The sequence below is a fragment of the Globicephala melas genome, chromosome 10, assembly GCF_963455315.2.
Source record: "Globicephala melas chromosome 10, mGloMel1.2, whole genome shotgun sequence".
In the NCBI taxonomy this organism is placed as follows: domain Eukaryota; kingdom Metazoa; phylum Chordata; class Mammalia; order Artiodactyla; family Delphinidae; genus Globicephala; species Globicephala melas.
Window position 1 is genome coordinate 69,252,754 of NC_083323.1, and position 19,238 is coordinate 69,271,991.

The 19,238-nt window shown below is 41.2% G+C and overlaps 1 protein-coding gene across 7 annotated transcripts in view; it reads left to right on the top strand.

Annotated features, from left to right (window-relative positions):
- The window catches only part of PRICKLE1 (prickle planar cell polarity protein 1), a 107,182-nt gene that overhangs the window by 66,975 nt on the left and 20,969 nt on the right, over nucleotides 1-19,238 (top strand). The gene's annotated exons all lie outside the window — the stretch shown is intronic.

Consider the following 19,238-nt stretch of genomic DNA (forward strand, 5'->3'; position numbering starts at 1 on the left):
ATTACTTGCAGATTGATGATGGGAGGACCACAGGGATGGACTTGTGGAGGATGTGGGAATCTCAAACTTGACCTAGGCTTCATCCCTTTATTATGGTAATTGAGTTAGGGAAGGAAGAAAGTGTGGGGATAAAGATTTCCACAGCCGAGCGTTACCCCAGCTGGGAATATTCTGATGAGAATTTATTTTGGACATTCACATTTCTTAGGACTGTAGGACCTAGAAGAAAAATCAGCTTTCATAATTTGTTACTTGTTTGTTTGTTTTTGGTTGGTTGGTGCTTTCCTTAGAACAGACGTTGAAGTCTATGGCCCTTAATTGTTTGTTTTTTGTGTAAGTGTTACATGGAAGAGCTCTAAATAGACTGTCTCTTATGATGGTTTTGTAAAGGTCTGTGCTCTTTTCTGTGATTACTTTAGTTAAGATCTGTATTGTGATAGTCTATTTGGGAAAATTCCAGGGATTTTAGTGTGTGTCTTAATTTCTTTACTACCCAGCACTGCAAAGAATCTATCCCCTTGTGTAAAATGAGTGTGAGGGAAGTCTGGACATGCTCATCCAGGTGGGGAGTCTCTAAGCCCAGAACTGTTCTAGATAAGTAACAGGTGTGAAGTGTTGTCAAAAGGCCCTTCTCTTTGACAGGTGAATTGAGCCATAAAAATTTTGAATAATTTATGCAAGTCTGTGGAAGCCCAGATAGAGATTGTTAATCCAGGGTTCAGAAAGCGCTAGTGTCCATTTCACAATGAAATCCTTACAGTTTATTTCTTGTGTGTGTCTCTTATCTTTGGCTGAGGTGAAAATATTCAGATTGCCCCATAAGTCAAAATTAATTTTGTGAACTATTATCCATGGTCTTAGCATCTTCTCTGTGCTTCTAAGTAAAATCAGAGCTTATCACAATCATATGTTTCAATTTATATTTTAAAATATTACAAGATGGCCAAGACTGGGGTTAAGAAACCTTTATAACATCTTTAATTTCAGTGAACTGCTAAATTTGCATACTCTTCTTGTAAGCTGGATTTTTCCTCCTCAAGAAAAGGAAAGCAGAGCAACACGTGGTTTGTGACATTCACTGCTCCTCTTAGCCTGTTTTGCATTAGGAGGTTATGGAAACCTAAGACTGAAAGCTCCATAAGGAAACCTGACAATGAAGGAAAGAAATAGAGAAAAGAGACATGTGAAACTTGGCCCTTTTTCCCCATATGCCCTAAGAATACATGCCAGTGTAAAATGTGGGTCCCTGAGAGTTGGAAGTATAAAGGAGCAGAGAAGCAAATACTTAAAAAATAAAATCATGCCTATTAATACCTTGGGTAAGTAGCCCCTATATTTCCCCTTTAAGAGCTGTCGAACACATAAAACCCTCTGGAAAAAAAACAGAACCATAAATGTCCATTCATTCCCAAGCCATTCTTTAAATTAACTGACAGTTCCTCACCTACTCAAAACAAAAACTGCCACCGAGCATCTACCCAGTGAGGGTCCTGGCTGCCATACCCGTTGACAAGCTTCTAGGAGTCACATGGCAGAGGTCCCAGCCCACTGTTTCCTAATTTGTCCTAGCGCTGTTAGCGGTGAGAATATCTTCCTCACGATGCACAGAAAATTTGCAGCCTAGCTAGCACACTAGTGGTCATCTTGAATTCTTTTTCCCCTTATAATTCCACTACAAATTAAACTTTTTATTACACAGCATCAGCGTCAAAATGCCTAGATGTTCCTACTATAGGCTTTCAAGGAACCCAAATAGTTACATATGTGAACATCATACTTATTCTCCCTAAGAACTCTCTTAATTAGGCATGAGAAACATTTTTCTGTAGAGTGACAAGCATTCTTCTGTAGATTTTAATTTCCTTGACTGTGCAAAAAAAAAAAAAAATGCACTTCATGAACGGTGCTCTTAGGAATCAGAGAGTTACATGTTCGGGAAAGTCACTGTAAAGATTCTTGGAAGGACAAGAAGATGATCAGAAATGTTGCTTGTGCAGGAAGTGGCGCTCCTCTTTTATCTTTTGAATGGTGGCTCCATTTGAAGAGGTTATCTAACCATGTCGTTGGATTTTTTTCAAAAAACATTTGACTCTTTATATCCTGAAAGCATTATGTCATAAAACTATTTTGCTAATGATACGTTCAGTCTTCACTAAATTACTCCCCCTCCGAAACTTACCTTTCCAAAAGGTGGAGAGAAGCATTTCAGAGATTCCTGGAATCTTGTTAGCATCTATTGAAAGAAGCTAAAAACTTCAGAAATGGTGGATAATGGAAACGTGGTTTGTTCTATTACATAAGCAACAAAGTAGTCAGCAGTCTTAAATCAGAGCTAGAGTTTGTGTTAAGTAAAAAATGTGTGCCCTTCAGTAAGAAGCAGATTGTCTTTACAAGCCTGTGTGGTATTATATGAGTCTTAATAGTTTCCTATTATTTGTGCTCATCTGCAACAAATTTTTGTTGGGGAACATACTGGCAATTACAATTGCCAAGAAATGCTGCCAGACAGACTATTAATTCTATTGTCTTTTGTTTCTTTCATGTGCTACAACTGAACTGAAGGACCTTAGTAAAATAATAATAATAGTGGATTATGGTCCTGGGAGTTGAGCTGTAATCAATTTTGTCTGACAGGCTTATTAATGGCTGCGTTATTACTTCAGTGCCTTTTTGCCTTCAGGATGTCGTGTGAGATGCGTTCAGCAGAGTGGGTCACACATGAGCTACAAAGCGAACCGTTCTCACGGTTTGCCCTTTGTTCAGCATAATCTTCCTCTAAGTTGAGGAGCTTATGGTGGGCTTCAGAACCCATCCGAGAGTGATACCCTTACTTGAGTAGGAGCTTAGCACACCCTGATACTGTAATGACGAATAGTTGCATCAGAGCAACTGTTATATAAATGATCTTCAAATACAGGCCAGTTTTGTTGTATTTGGACAATAAATGATTTTGTATCTGTAGAAATTAAAATGGTGCAGTGAACTGCTTCCAAAAGCTCAGAGCCGCATTTGTCTGAGGATCCACAGGATTGGGGGCTGAGGGTGATCCAGCTCCTTTGAGCTGTGCAACATACTGGTCCTAGAGGTCAGCACAGCCAGTGTGTTGGCTGTGCTCCCCTCAGTGAGACCGACGATCACTGCTTTATTTCTAGATGAAATAATGCAGTATGAAACTTCTAGAATTATCCTTCCTACTTTCTGGTGATATCACTGAATGACAAGTTAGGGAAAGCAAAGCATTTTATTTCACTATTTATAAGAAGCTCTGCTTCAAAAGCAAATAACGTAGTGGTTTAAGACTGTAGGCTTTGATGTCAGACGCAGTTCTGAATACAGGCTCTTGCACTAAGTCACTGATGATGAGATGACTGAGCAACTTACCTTACTTTTCTCATTTGTAAAATGAGGAATATAGGATCTACCTTATCACGTGGTTATCAGGATTGTCTTTAATGTACAGGATTTAGCACAAGGCCTAGCATACAAGTACTCCATACGTTATAGCTGCTTAATAATCATCATAATAATAGAGGTTCACTTGACATTATGTTCTTACTCGATATATCACCAGATAAAATGCAGTAACATCATACTATATGTCCAAAGTGACACGCAATTCTAATACATACTTGACTGCTCATTCTATCCCACCCCCATCTTTAGGTCACTGCATGTTCAGTGAAAGGAAGGCCCTGTACGAGGTACTCGATGGCCTGCTATGAGGCAGCACTCCCTTTCCCCAAAGGGCGCTAGGGATGTTTGTAGCCTCCAGATCCACCCAGACCGCAGTTTTATCCCTGACAAACAGCTTCCTCACCATGATCATCATGGGATGATGTTACTGCTTTTTGTTTGGGAAAGCTCTCTGAAGGAATTAGGAACATCAGGAGGTCTATTTCTCAAAATATATCTCTTCCATACACTAATATTAACCAAAATAGTGACTACAGCCTATCCTCATTGGTGTAGCTGCTGAGTGGAAAGTTTGACCCTCTGGGTTATCCCAAAGCTGTGTGCACAGAGGAAGAGAAACACATCACTTGAGTTAATAGAATTTCTAACTGAAAAAGAAAATAAGCAGTAATTATGGTGTAGGGACTGGTCTGAATAAGATAGGTATCTTGGGGCTAATGGAGGGTCTTGGAGCAATGGAAGTGCAGCGTAGAAACCTTTGGTCTGATGGGGCCTCAGGGAACATTCCTGGACCCATCCCAAATTAAGTCCTGAAGTAAGAGTTAGCCAGGCAAATAAAAGTGAGTGGCTAGACAGTTGCAAGTAGAGGAAGCAGCGGGATTAGGCAAAGGGGCCTGAAACAACATGATACACTTAGAAACCACCAGTTCTGGAGCCAAAGGTGAGGTATGACAAGTGATGGAGATAGGGTTGGAGGGATCAGTAGGGGCTGGAAATGGAGGACCTTCCTTTATTCCATGGAGGTGTTGGGAAAGCTGAAGAAGGGAATTTTAAAGGAGAATGACATAGCTTTGTGGTGGTCAAGTGAGGGAGAATGAGTGTAGGGAAGAGAAGGCCTGAGGCGATGTTAGGCTGCAGTAGCATCCCAGGCCTGGGAAGATGGGTGGGCAGCAGTTTTAGGGGTGGGAGAGGGATATACACAGAGGGATAGGGATGGGATATACACTCTGTTTCTATATCAACAGAGAAAATAGAAAAGATGCAAAGATTTGATAAGCAACTGACTGAGGGCAGGCAAGAGGGAGGGCGCCTAATGAAGGAAGCACCTGTGATGGTCAGGTGTCTGGCTTACTGGGAGTACTGGTGGTACCATAAACAGACTTGGAATAGAGGAGGAAAGAGGCTATTGGTCTGGAGGTGGGTGGAGCACATGATTTAACAATTTGAGCTTTCTAAAGAGATTTCAATTTAGCCAATTGGTTTGTGTTCATATCAGATCTTATATGCTAAAAAGAACAAGTAACTTAAATGATAAACTTGATGAGGTTCCTTTAAATATTAAAACTAGAGAACTGAACCCTAAATTAGTTGACTCACTTTTTTTATCCAAATAAAAATAAAAATAGAATCAGTAGATAGATAATTGATATAAAAGTAGGAGTGCTTAACAAGGTCTGAGTCAGGGTTTATGGAAGGTCAAATGTGAACCAGTCATTGACCACTCAACAAATATTCACTGAGACTCCACTATGTAGCAGGCAAAGTACCTAATGGACCAGGCCTGTGTATCTAAGCACTTGGGATAGATCCATCACTAAACAAAACAGGTGAGATCCCTGCCCTTAGCCCCTGTATAATTCAATGCAAATACAATGCTGAAGAGGCAAGGGCTCCAAGCATAAAGGAGAAAGGAACTATTGAAAGTAACTTTCATCAAAAGACAGTTACTGAGATTGGTTCAAGATGGCGGAGTAGAAGGATGTGCGCTCACTCCCTTTTGTGAGAGCACCAGAATCACAACTAACTGCTGAACAATCATCGACAGGTAGATACTGGAACTCACCAAAAAAGATACCCCACATCCAAAGACAAAGGAGAAGCTGCCACGAGGCGGTAGGAGGGGTGCAATCACAATAAAATCAAATCATGTAACCGTTGGGTGGGTGACTCACAAACTGGAGAGCAATTATACCACAGAAGTCCACCCACTGGAGTGAAGGTTCTGAGCCTCACGTCAGACTTCCAAACCTGGGCGTCCAGCAACAGAAGGAGGAATTCCCAGAGAATCAGACTTAGAAGACTAGCAGGATTTGATTGCTGGGCTTTGACATGTCTGGGGGAAACAGATACTCCACTCGTGGAGGGCACGCACAAAGTAGTGTGTGCATCAGGACCCAGGGAGAAGGAGCAGTGACCCCATAAGAGACTGAACCAGACCTACCTGCTAGTGTTGGAGGGTCTCCTGCAGATGTGAGGTTCGGCTGTGGCTCACTGCAGGAACAAGGACATTGGCAGCAGAAGTTCTGGGAAGTACCTCTTGGCATGAGTCTGCCATTAGCCCCACCAAAGAGCCCGGGTAGGCTCCAGTGTTGGGTTGCCACAGGGAGGGAACTCAGCCCCACCCATCAGCAGACAAGTGGATTAAACTTTTACTGAGCTCTGCCTACCAGAGCAACACCCAGCTCTACACACCAGCAGTCCCTCCCATCAGGAAGCTTGTACAAGCCTCTTAGATAGCCTCATCCACCAGTGGGCAGAGAGCAGAATCAAGAAGGACTACAATCTTGCAGGCTGTGGAATGAAAACCACATTCATAGAAAGACAGACAAAATGAAAAGGCAGAGGACTATGTACCAGTTGAAGGAACAAGATAAAACCCCAGAAAAACAACTAAATGAAGTGGAGATAGGCAACCTTACAGGAAAAGAATTCAGAATAATGATAGTGAAGATGATCCAGGACCTCAGAAAAAGAATGGAGGCAAAGATTGAGAAAATATAAGAAATGTTTAACAAAGACCTAGAAGAATTAAAGAACAAACACTTGGAAGAATTAAAAAACAAACAAACAGAGATGAACAATATAATAACTGAAATGAAAAATACACTAGAAGGAATCAATAGCAGAATAACTGAGGCAGAAGAATGGATAAGTGACCTGGAAGACAGAATGGTGGAATTCACTGCCATGGAACAGAATAAAGAAAAAAGAATAAAAAGAAATGAAGACAGCCTAAGAGACCTCTGGGACAACATTAAACACAACAACATTTACATTATAGGGGTCCCAGAAGGAGAAGAGAGAGAGAAAGGATCTGAGAAAATATTTGAAGAGATGATAGTTGAAAACTTCCCTAACATGGGAAAGGAAATAGCCACCCAAGTCCAGGAAGTGCATAGAGTCCCAGGCAGGATAAACCCAAGGAGAAACACTCCGAGACACATAGTAATCAAATTGACAAAAATTAAAGACAAAGAAAAATTATTAAAAGCAACAAGGGAAAAACAACAAATAACACACAAGGGAAGTCCCATAAGGTTAAAAACTGATTTTTCAGCAGAAACTCTACAAGCCAGAAGGGAGTGACGCGATATATTTAAAGTGATAAAAGGGAAGAAACTACAACAAAGATTACTCTACCTGGCAAGGATCTCATTCAGATTCAATGGAGAAATCAAAAGCTTTACAGACAAGCAAAAGCTAAGATAATTCAGCACCATCAAACCAGCTCTACAACAAATGCTAAAGGAACTTCTCTAAGTGGGAAACACAAGAAAAGAAAAGGACCTACAAAAACAAACTGAAAACAATTAAGAAAATGGTAATAGGAACATATATACTGATACTTACCTTAAATGTGAATGGATTAAATGCTCCAACCAAAAGACACAGGCTCACTGAATAGATACAAAAACAAGAACCATATATATGCTGTCTACAAGAGACCCACTTCAGACCTAGGGACACATACATACTAAAAGGGAGGGGATGGAAAAAGATATTCCATGCAAATGGAAATCAAAAGAAAGCTGGAGTAGCAATACTCATATCAGATAAAATAGACTTTATAATAAAGAATGTTACAAGAGACAAGGAAGGATACTACATAATGAACAAGGGATCAATCCAAGAAGAAGATATAGCAATTATAAATATATATGCACCCAACATAGGAGCACCTCAATACATAAGGCAAATGCTAACAGCTATAAAAAAGGAAATCGACAGGAACACAGTAATCGTGGGGGACTTTAACACCTCACTTACACCAATGGACAGATCATCCAGACAGAAAATTAATAAGGAAACACAAGCTTTAAATGACACAATAGACCAGAGAGATTCAATTGATATTTATAGGACATTCCATCTGAAAACAGCAGATTACACTTTCTTCTCAAGTGCCCATAGAACATTCTCCAGGATACATCACATCTTGGGTCACAAATCAAGCCTCAGTAAACTTAAGAAAATTGAAATCATATCAAGCACCTTTTCCGACCACAGCGCTATGAGATTAGAAATCAATTACAGGGAAAAAAAACCGTAAAAAACACAAACACATGGAGGCTAAACAATAAGTTACTACATAACCAAGAGATCACTGAAGAAGTCAAAGAGGAAATTGAAAAATACCTATAGGCAAATTACAATGAAAACACAACGATCCAAAACCTACAGGATGCAACAAAAGCAGTTCTAAGAGGGAAGTTTATAGCAATACAATCCTACCTCAAGAAACAAGAAAAATCTCAAATAAACAACCTAACTGGGACTTTCCTGGTGGCGCAGTGGTTAAGAATCTGCCTGCCAAAGAGGGGACACGGGTTTGAGCCCTGGGCCAGGAAGATCCCACATGCCGCGGAGCAACTAAGACTGTGCACCACAACTACTGAGCCTGCGCGCTAGAGCCCGTGAGCCACAAATACTCAGCCCACACACCACAACTACTGAAGCCCGTGTGCCTAGAGCCCATGCACCACAGCAAAGTGTGAAGATCCAACACAGTCAAAAGTAAAAATAATAAATTAAAAAAAAACAAAAACAAAAACCTAACCTTACACCTAAAGCAATTAGAGAAAGAAGAACAAACAAAACCCAAAGTTAGTAGAAGGAAAGAAATCATAAAGATCAGAGCAGAAATAAATGAAATAGAAACAAAGAAAACAATAGCAAAGATTAATAAAACTGAAAGCTGGTTCTTTGAGAAGATAACAAAATTGATAAACCATTAGCCAGACTCATCAAGAAAAAGAGGGAGAGGACTCAAGTCAATAAAATTAGAAATGAAAAAGGAGAAGTTACAACAGACACCGAAGAAATACAACGCATCCTAAGAGACTACTACAAGCAACTCTATGCCAATAAAATGGACAACCTGGAAGAAATGGACAAATTTTTAGAAAGTTACAACCTTCCAAGTCTGAACCAGGAAGAAATAGAAAATATGAACAGACCAATCACAAGTAATGAAATTGAAACTGTGATTAAAAATCTTCCAACAAACAAAAGTCCAGGACCAGATGGCTTCACAGGTGAATTCTATCAAACAGTTAGAGAAGAGGTAACACCCATCCTTCTCAAACTCTTCCAAAAAATTGCAGAGGAAGGAACACTCCCAAACTCATTCTGCAAGGCCACCATCACCGTGATACCAAAACCAGACAAAGATACTACAAAAAAAGAAAATTACAGACCAATATCACTGATGAATATAGATGCAAAAATCCACAACAAAATACTAGCAAACAGAATCCAACAACACATTAAAGGGATCATACACCATGATCAAGTGGGATTTGATCCCAGGGATGCAAGGATTCTTCAATATACGCAAATCAATCAGTGTGATACACCACATTAAAAAATTGAAGGATAAAAACCATATGATAATCTCAATAGATTTCTCAACAGAAAGAGCTTTTGACAAAATTCAACACCTATTTATGATAAACACTCTCCAGAAAGTGGGCATAGAGGGAAACTACCTCAACATAATAAAGGCCATATATGACAAACCCACAGCAAACATCATTCTCAATGGTGAAAAACTGAGAGGATTTCCTCTAAGATCAGGAAGAAGACAAGGATGTGCACTCTCACAACTATTATTCAACACAGTTTTGGAAGTCCTAGCCACGGCAATCAGAGAAGGAAAAGAAATAAAAGGAATAGAAATTGGAAAAGATGAAGTAAAACTGTCACTGTTTGCAGGTGACATGATATTATACATAGAAAATCCTAAAGATGCCACCAGAAAACTACTAGAGCTAATCAATGAATTTGGTAAAGTAGCAGGATACAAAATTAATGCACAGAAAGCTCTTGCATTCCTATACACTAACAACGAAACATCAGAACGAGAAATTAAGGAACCAATCCCATTCACCATTGCAACAAAAAGAATAAAATACCTCGGAGTAAATCTACCTAAGGAGGTAAAAGACCTGTTACTCAGCAAACTATAAAACACTGATGAGGACTTCCCTGGTGGCGCAGTGGTAGAGAGTCCACCTGCCGATGCAGGGGACATGGATTCATGCCCAGGTCCGGGAGGATCCCACATGCCGCGGAGTGGCAGGGCCTGTGAGCCATGGCCGCTGGGCCTGCGCGTCCGGAGCCTGTGCTCTACAACGGGAGAGGCCACAACAGTGAGAGGCCCGCGTACCACAAAAAAAAAAATAACAAAAAAAAAAAAACACTGATGAAAGAAATCAAAGATGACACAAACAGATGGAGAGATATACCATGTTCTTGGATTGGAAGAATAAATATTGTGAAAATGACTATTATACCCAAAGCAATCTACAGATTCAATGCAATCCCTATCAAATTACCAATGGCATTTTTTACAGAACTAGAACAAAAATCTTAAAATTGTATGGGGACACAAAAGACCCCAAGTGGCCAAAGCAATCTTGAGGGGAAAAAATGGAGCTGGAGGAATCAGACTCCCTAACTTCAGACTATACTGCAAAGCTACAGTAATCAAGACAATATGGTACTGGCACAGAAACAGAAATATAGATCAATGGAACAGGATAGAAAGCCCAGAGATAAACCCACTCACCTACGGTCAATTAATCTATGACAAAAGAGGCAAGGATATACAATGGAGAAAAGATAGTCTCTTCAATACGTGTTGCTGGGAAAAGTATACAGCTACATGTAAAAGAATGTAATTAGAACAGTCCCTAACACCATACACAAAAAAAAACCTCAAAATGGATTAAAGACCTATATGTAAGACCAGACACTATAAAACTCTTAGAGGAAAACATAAGAAGAACATTCTTGATCTTTTTTGACCCACCTCCTAGAGTAATGGGAATAAAAACAAAAATAAATAAATGGAACCTAATGAAACTTAAAAGCTTTTGCACAGCAAAGGAAACTATAAACAAGACAAAAAAGACAACCCTCAGAATGGGAGAAAATATTTGCGAACGAGTCAACAGACAGAGGATTAATCCCCAAAATATATAAACAGCTCATGCAGCTCAATATTGAAAAAGCAAACAACCCAAGCAAAAAATGGGCAGAAGACCTAAATAGACCTTTCTCCAAAGAAGACATACAGTTAGCCAAAAGGCACATGAAAAGCTGCAAAACATCACTAATTATTAGAGAAATACAAATCAACATTGCTGCTGTATGACCTCACACCAGTTAGAATTGGCATCATCAAAAAATCTACAAACAAAAAATGCTAGAGAGGGTGTGGAGAAAAGGGAGCCCTCTTGCACTGTTGGTGGGAATGTAAATTGATACAGACACTATGGAGAACAGTATGGAGTTTCCTTAGAAAACTAAAAATAGAACTACCATATGACCCAGCAGTCCCACTACTGTGCATATACCCAGAGAAAACCATAATTCAAAAAGACTCATACACCCCAGTATTCATTGCAGCACTATTTACAATAGCCAGGACATGGAAGCAACCTAAATGCCCATTGACAGACAAATGGATAAAGAAGAAGTGGTACACATATACAATGGAATATTACTCAGCCATAAAAAGGAACGAAACTGGGTCATTTGTAGAGACGTGGATGGATCTAGAGACTGTCATACAGAGTGAAGTAAGTCAGAAAGAGAAAAACAGATATCGCATATTAACGCACATATATGGAACCGAGAAAAATGGTACAGATGAACCTGTTTGCAGGACAGAAATAGAGACACAGATGTAGAGAACAATCGTATGGACACAAAGAAGGGAAAGCAGGGGGTGGGGGGAGGTGGTGGTGGTGGGATGAATGGGGAGATTGAGATTGACATGTATATACTGATGGGTATAAAATGGATGACTAGTAAGAACCTGCTGTTTAAAAAAAATAATAAATTTCAAAAAAAAAAGACAGTTACTTATCTAGAACTATGTGAGTCAATCCAATAGAACAATTTGAATTCTAACTCCTGGCCCTGGCACAATCTAATTAAAGCTTGTAAACCAGTCCCCACTACAAAGTCACCTTGTTTAAGTTGCAGAAAGGGACTTGGGATCTTAGATAAGATAAAGAAATGTTATGGAAAGCTTGGCTGACCCTTTTCATTTGGCAAGAGGCTGCTTGAAATAATTCTTTGCTGACACCTCTGTACGAAAGCTTTTTTTTTTTTTGTAAGCCACAGACTTAAAAAAAATTTTTTTTTAATTTTTGGCTGCGTTGGGTCTTCGTTGCTGCGCGCGGGCTTTCTCTGGTTGCAGCGAGCGGGGGCTACTTTCGTTGCGGTGCGCGGGCTTCTCATTGCGGTGGCTTCTTTTGTTGCAGAGCACGGGCTCTAGGCACGCAGGCTTCAGTAGTTGTGACTCGCGGGCTCACTAGTTGTGGCTTGCGGGCTCTAGAGTGCAGGCACTGTAGTTGTAGCACCCGGGCATAGTTGCTCCAAGGCATGTGGGATCTTCCCAGACCAGGGCTCAAACCTGTGTCCCCTGCATTGGCAGGCAGATTCTTAACCACTGCGCCACCAGGGAAGTCCCTGTAAGAACGCCTTGATTATTTATTGTACACGGTAACTGTTAAAAGCTGGCCTGCCTTGATTGGCCCAGATTTTTCATTGTGGAGAATCAACCATCTTAGGTAGGGGAGAGTTTAAATAGCATAAGAAAATACACAGGTGAGTGAAATAGCTTTGATCATGTAGTTCATGAAGAAAAGCAGCAAATATTCTATAACTTTAAAATTTAAGACAAAGCAATATTTATTATGTAGATGTTTTGTACAAAACACTAACTGCTAGGTGTAGACCCCACATAACACAGTAAGTTTCCACTTTCGATTCATCTCTGCAGCTGCGTTGGTTGGGTAGTTCTTCTGCGTAGATTATCTTTCAACCTGAAAGTCATGGGCCTGTTTCCTTCATAGTGATGGACCCTGAGCTCTTTAACACTGGAGGATGCCAATGTTATATATATATATATTTTTTTTTTTTTTTGCGGTACGCGGGCCTCTCACTGTTGTGGCCTCTCCCGTTGCGGAGCACAGGCTCTGGACGCGCAGGCTCAGCAGCCATGGCTCACGGGCCCAGCCGCTGCACGGCATGTGGGATCTTCCCGGACCGGGGCACGAACCTGTGTCCCCTGCATCGGCAAGCGGACTCCCAACCACTGCGCCACCAGGGAAGCCCGCCAATGCTATATTTTAAGGGTGGATTCCAACAGGAAGATAAAGTTTGAGCAGAAATGTAAATACTTCAGGTTACCTTGAGTTTGTCTCCCATGGGCAGTGAAATATATCCGCGGTTTTAAGCTGGAGTTTATATCAGGGCTAAAGCATTGGTTGTCTTTCCAGTAAACTAAGGGAACACTGACTCCTTCAGAATGTCAGCCCCCATCGGCCACCCCTCAGTCCTCACCATACACACTGGGCCACCACAGTCCAGTCTGTCTGCCCTCAGAAATCACGCCCTCAGACGCACTGTTTTGTGTTTTCTGCTCTTGACTGCTGGAGCGGCTTCTAGGCTCTTCCCATCTGGTTTCCCTGCACTGTTCTCTCTGCCCTCTTTCTAACGAGGGCATAGATACAGTCATGTCACTTTTCTTTAAGCTTCTGTGGCTCCCTGTAGCCCTTGGAATAGCTGAGCGGTCCCGGCAGTCCTGGCACACAGCCATTTAGAGCCTGGTGCACCTTTGACTGGCTCAACCTGGGCCCTGTTTCCTATACCCAACTCCACTCGTTACCCTGATTAACTATTCAAATCCTTACAGGCCCAGCTCAGATGTCACCTCACCTTCCTGGATTCTCACCTTCCAACCAGAATTGATTGATCAACATTTCCTCTTGTTCCTGTATTAGAATTTTAACCACACCTCAACTGTATAATCACAACATATCATGGTTTGTTATGTATTTTGGAAAATTAGACCAGTTGTTTATTTTCCCTGCTCATCTTGTGTATTTTTCTATGCCTCTATTTTATCAAGATATAAATAGAATATGAAATTTAAATACGAAGTCCTTAAGTTAAGGGGAGGGTCTAGGTCCAATAGTGCTGCCGTTCAACAAATATCTTTTGATTCAACCAAAGAATCTATCGGTGAATCAATGGATGGATTCATGAGGCATAAGCTGGGGCAGCTCCTGTTCCAATATGTCTGGCTCCATGGAAATGTGGGACTGGTGACACGCCCTTCCCAAAGTATTATAAATAATGCAGCAGAGATTTCACCCTTGAAGTTTGTGACTGAGCGGAAGATAGCACAGTGAAGAATTATGTATTCATGCTTCTTCCTATATCAGCTAATAACTTAAGAAAGTCACTTTCTGCTTCTGAGCTTTTCTTCCTTATATTAATATTGTAGAATATTTTCTCTAATTTCTTAAACCATTTACAAAATTTTTATATGATCATTATAAAAAGAAAAAGTTTATAAGTAACGTGAAGATACATATAAAAGTACATTTATTTTACAAATATACAGTGGATGCTTGAACAACACAGGTTTGAAACTGCACAGGTCCACTTACACTTGAATGTTTTTCAGTAGTAAATACCGCACTGCACAGTACTGCACTGCCTGTGGTTGGTTGTCTTTGGATGCAGAGGAACTGAGGATAGGGAATTATCCATGGATTAATCCCCACGTTGTTCAAGGGTCAACTGTAAACTCAAAAGCGATAGTTTCCCATCATCTGCCTTTCCCTAGAAATCATATGAATGGTTTGGTATTTATATTCCTCTAACTAGTTTTGCTATGCACACACTAGCCCATATATTATTAGTTACAACAATGTGATCATACTATATATTGGGATTTGCATCTTAATATTGTCTTGGATCTCTTTTCATGTATAGATCTCTCAATATTTACTGGAAGATTTATTCTTTATTTCTTAATATTTTGGCAGTTTTTCAGCAATGAAATCTTAAGTATGTTTGTATTAAACCACAGGTCTACAGGAGTGGAGAAAGTTGAAGAACTTAAGGAAATGTGCTTGAATCCTGGTTTAATTATCTGTCCACGGAAAGAAACGTTTCCTGGGGTGGGGAAGGGCTATTTCAGAGCAGTTGAAAGTGAGGAGTGGGTTGGGCAAAGACGGTTGCCATTTTCTATTAGAAGTCATAACCCTGAGCGAGAGTCAAATCAAAGGACCTGACCCCATATTCTCCCACCCAGCCTGGGCTGTAGACTCAAGACACCTGCCTGGTATTAGTGACACAACGAGCTATCAAATTTTAAGAGACTGGGCTTCCCTGGTGGCGCAGTGGTTGAGAGTCCGCCTGCCGATGCAGGGAACACGGGTTCGTGTCCCGGTCCGGGAGGATCCCACGTGCCGCGGAGCGGCTGGGCCCGTGAGCCATGGCCGCTGAGCCTGCGCGTCCGGAGCCTGTGCTCCGCAACGGGAGAGGCCACAACAGTGAGAGGCCCGCGTACTGAAAAAAAAAAAAAAAAAAAAAAAAAAAAAATTTAAGGGACTCAAAAAGTATTAGAACTGGCGGAGCCTCTGGGAGCATCTAGTCTGAGATGAAGGAGCCTGAGGTCCTCGTTGGAAGAGTAGGTTTGGGGAGGTAGTTGTGGGAGGGGTTTGGGAAGAAACCAACCCAGAGCTTCAACAGAGCAGTTTTACGTTCATCAGTTTCTATATTAAGATTCCTATTTTAGGGGCTTCCCTGGTGACACAGTGGTTGAGAATCCGCCTGCCAATGCAGGGGACGCGAGTTCGAGCCCTGGTCCAGGAAGATCCTACATGCCACAGAGCAACTAAACCTATGTGCCACAACTACTGAGCCTGTGAGTCACAACTACCGAAGCCCCTGCGCCTAGAGCCCGTGCTCTGCAACAAGAGAAGCCACCGCAGTGAGAAGCCCGTACACTGCAACGAAGAGTAGCCCCCGCTCGCCGCAGCTAGAGAAAGCCCACGCGCAGTAACGAAGACCCACGCGGCCAAAAATGCATAAATGAATAAATAAATTTATTTTTTTAAAAAGATGCCGGTATTCCCTGGTGGCGCAGTGGTTGAGAGTCCGCCTGCCGATGCAGGGGACACGGGTTCGTGACCCGGTCCAGGGGGATCCCACATGCTGCGGAGCGGCTGGGCCCGTGAGCCATGGCCGCTGAGCCTGCGCGTCCGGAGCCTGTGCTCCGCAACGGGTGAGGCCACAACAGTGAGAGGCCCGCGTACCGCAAAAAAAAAAAAAAAAAAAAGATTGCTATTTTAGTTGAAAAATTAGTTGCGTTCCCTTCTCAGAAGTTCTACCCACCGACCTAGCCCAAACACTAGCATTTTTAGAAATGAAAAAAACTAATACCTTAGATAAATGATTTATCCCAATGTCACAGAGCCTACTAATTGACGGAGAATAGACTTTTAAGTCTCCCAACTCCAAACCCAGTGCATCTGGGTACTTTGCAGGGAGGATTTTCCTCACTCACAAAGGAGGTAGGAGTTGGGGGAGGGGACGGATGGCTGGGAGGACTGGAGTAGTAAATCTGAAGAGGGATTGGGTGTAGAAAATGTTAAAGAACCATTGCTCTCTAATCACGTTGCTTTAAATGTAATCAAAGGGGGAAAGAAAGTAATTTGAGACCTAGAGAAACTGCAACCTATTATAAAACACCATCCAGCCTGTTAACTCTGAGAAGAGCTGATATCTTCCTTTGGGCCCTTCCCTGGGGCTGCTACGGATTTAGCTAATGCTAGAATTTGCATATGTTCAGTGACCCAGCAGGATATACCGCCCCATGGGAAATACGACACAAATGTTTAAAATTAACAAGAAAGTAAAACATTTTTCGTAAACTTTTAGTGGTAACAAATTTGGTGACAAACATGAAGAATTATGATTAAGATTGTTTTTCTGGATCTCGGTTTCTTTTTCTGGACAAGATGTAGGGTCCTACAGGTTGTTGTCAACTCTAACATTGCCTGATTCTGTGATTTGTTTTTTGTTTTTGGCCGCACCGAACGGCATGTGGGATCTGAGTTCCCTGACCAGGGATGGAACCCGCGCCCCCTGCATGGGAAGCACGGAGTCTTAACCGCTGGACCGCCAGGGAAGTCCTCTATGATTCATTTTTTAAGCTATTTTATTTTCATTAGAAATTGCATCCTACAGGTGTTGTGATTCTTTTAGTTACCTATCTCTATATAGTCAGAACTACCCAACTGCTGTCCTGAAAACTAAAACTGTCACCCTAGTTAACATTACTTATGCCGACTGCCCCTTCAATTTAGTGAGTGAAATATCATTTGATGAATTTTAGAGCCCTTGATTTCTCTTTTCTATTCAGAAACTTAGACATCCAGTCATTTAAATATACTCTTCCTAGATGACTGGCTTTTAGCTACAAATCCTTCCAAATGTCTGAGACCAAGAGCAACTCTTACTCTTAAAGCTAGAAAGCAGGTCTGTTTTACAAATGAAAAAACAGAAGGAGCAGAAAAGACCTCAAGGTCTCTATATACAAATCATAGGAGAACCAAGGAATAGAGCCCAGGTGTGCTTTATATTTTGTATGTTTACCTCTTTCTTCCAGACCCAATAAAGGTGACTGGCATTTGACAACCAAAATGCTCCCTTCTTTATTTCTCTGCCCTTGGCATTTTTCTGTCTTTCTATCTTAGTCTCCTCCATTAGGACACTGGAGTTCAGTCTGGCTTTTAGGTTAGAAACATTCCTTGTTCAGGTATGGTATGGCTGTGAGGGCCTGAGAGGAATGTCCAAAAATCATTCCTTCATTTAACTCGTGTTTACTGAACTTGTCTGCTAAGTGCCAGCCATGAATCTCAGTGCTGAGAATATAGTGACGAATCCCCAAAGTCCCTACCTTCTAGGGGAGAAGAAAGCAAACATGAACAAATAGACCTATAATGTCAAGCAAAGTGCTGTGAAGACAATAGCACAAATAAAAGGGGGGGGTGATATTTGGGATGGGTAGTTGGAAAAGGCCTCTCTGAGTGAGAGCAGAGCAGAGACCAGGATCGCAAGAGGGAACCGAGTCCTGTGAATTTCTGGGCTTCCTTTCTCAACCTCCTAGCAAGTGTGATCTGCAAGCAGTGAATATTCCTCCTGGCTGAAACAAAAGGATGCTGGTTGGGGGTCTTGCTCCGCATCCTGAATAAGTTCACCCTTGACAATAACAGTGCCTTTCAGACCAGACGAAGGTCTGCTGCATTCAGATTGAAACTTTAGTGGGAAGCTCTTAACTGTCTCCAAACTGCTTCATCACTGAAAACACTTAAAATAGGCAATAAAGCTGACAGTACTGGTTGAAAATGTAACAAACAGTATTTACAAGTAACTGCATGAGAGGAAGCATACTTACAATGGCTGACATTTAATACTCCTAAGTGTTGCTATGGCTTGTAGTTGGGAGGGTTCTGGGGCCTTGGCTAATGTGTAGTTCTCCGTTAAAAGCTTTCAAAAAGGATCCATCCACCAGGCTTGAAGCATTGGTGTGCTGATACTCCCTTTATTATAATGACACGATAGTTCAGGGTTGGATTTAAATCAGTAATGGACTGTACGCTGTCAGTTGATGACTTCCCTGAGAAAGCCCAAAGGGAAGGAAATAGGAAAAAGGAAATCTGGCCTAGGTATTCATGGTTAATTTCACAGCCCCACAGAGGAAAGTGGTCACCTGTGAGGTCCACCACCACCCTCTCACAAATCCCCACAGGACCTGAAGGCTAGAGGAGTTCTATATGAGAACTGTTTGGGAACTGTATTCAAAACTGGAGTCTAGATTTGCCAACAGAGAGTCTATTTAAATTACAAATCCTGTTGTCTAAATCAGTGTTTCCAAGCTAGTCTACCAGCCGAGGTGCAACCTTTTTTTTTTTTTCTTGTCTCTGCCACTTTAAAAAAGTAAGTTTAAAAAAAAAAGCGGCTTCTCAGCTGCCTTGCCTTGCAGCGGAGATAACAGAAATTGGCCACAGAATTATTTACTTGACTGCTCTATTTATGGCAACTTATTTGTGTATTTTTAAGTCAGTTACAATGGGCTATTGTTCAGTTGTATACTGTAGAAACATATATGTTGCAAATCACTCCCAAGGAATCCTGATGGTTTAAGGATTTTTTTAAATATATATAGCCTGAAAAAGAGATAGGATACCCAAGGAACTGGTGACCATTTTAAGTTGTTTTCATTTATGTGCATTTTATAAACTGATAGAGCTCTTAAATATTGCATGTTTTTCTCTCCCTTCCTTTGGCATTTTTTCACCTTGTGATAAGGAGGCTATTGTAGAAATTAAAATTTGTAGTTCTGAAGACTCAGTCCTCTGCTGTGCGTTATTAATCTATCGTTTCTTTCTGGGCTTGCTTTGAGGTCCTGTTTTTGCTTCTCTTTGTTTTCTGTAGACAACTAATGTCAA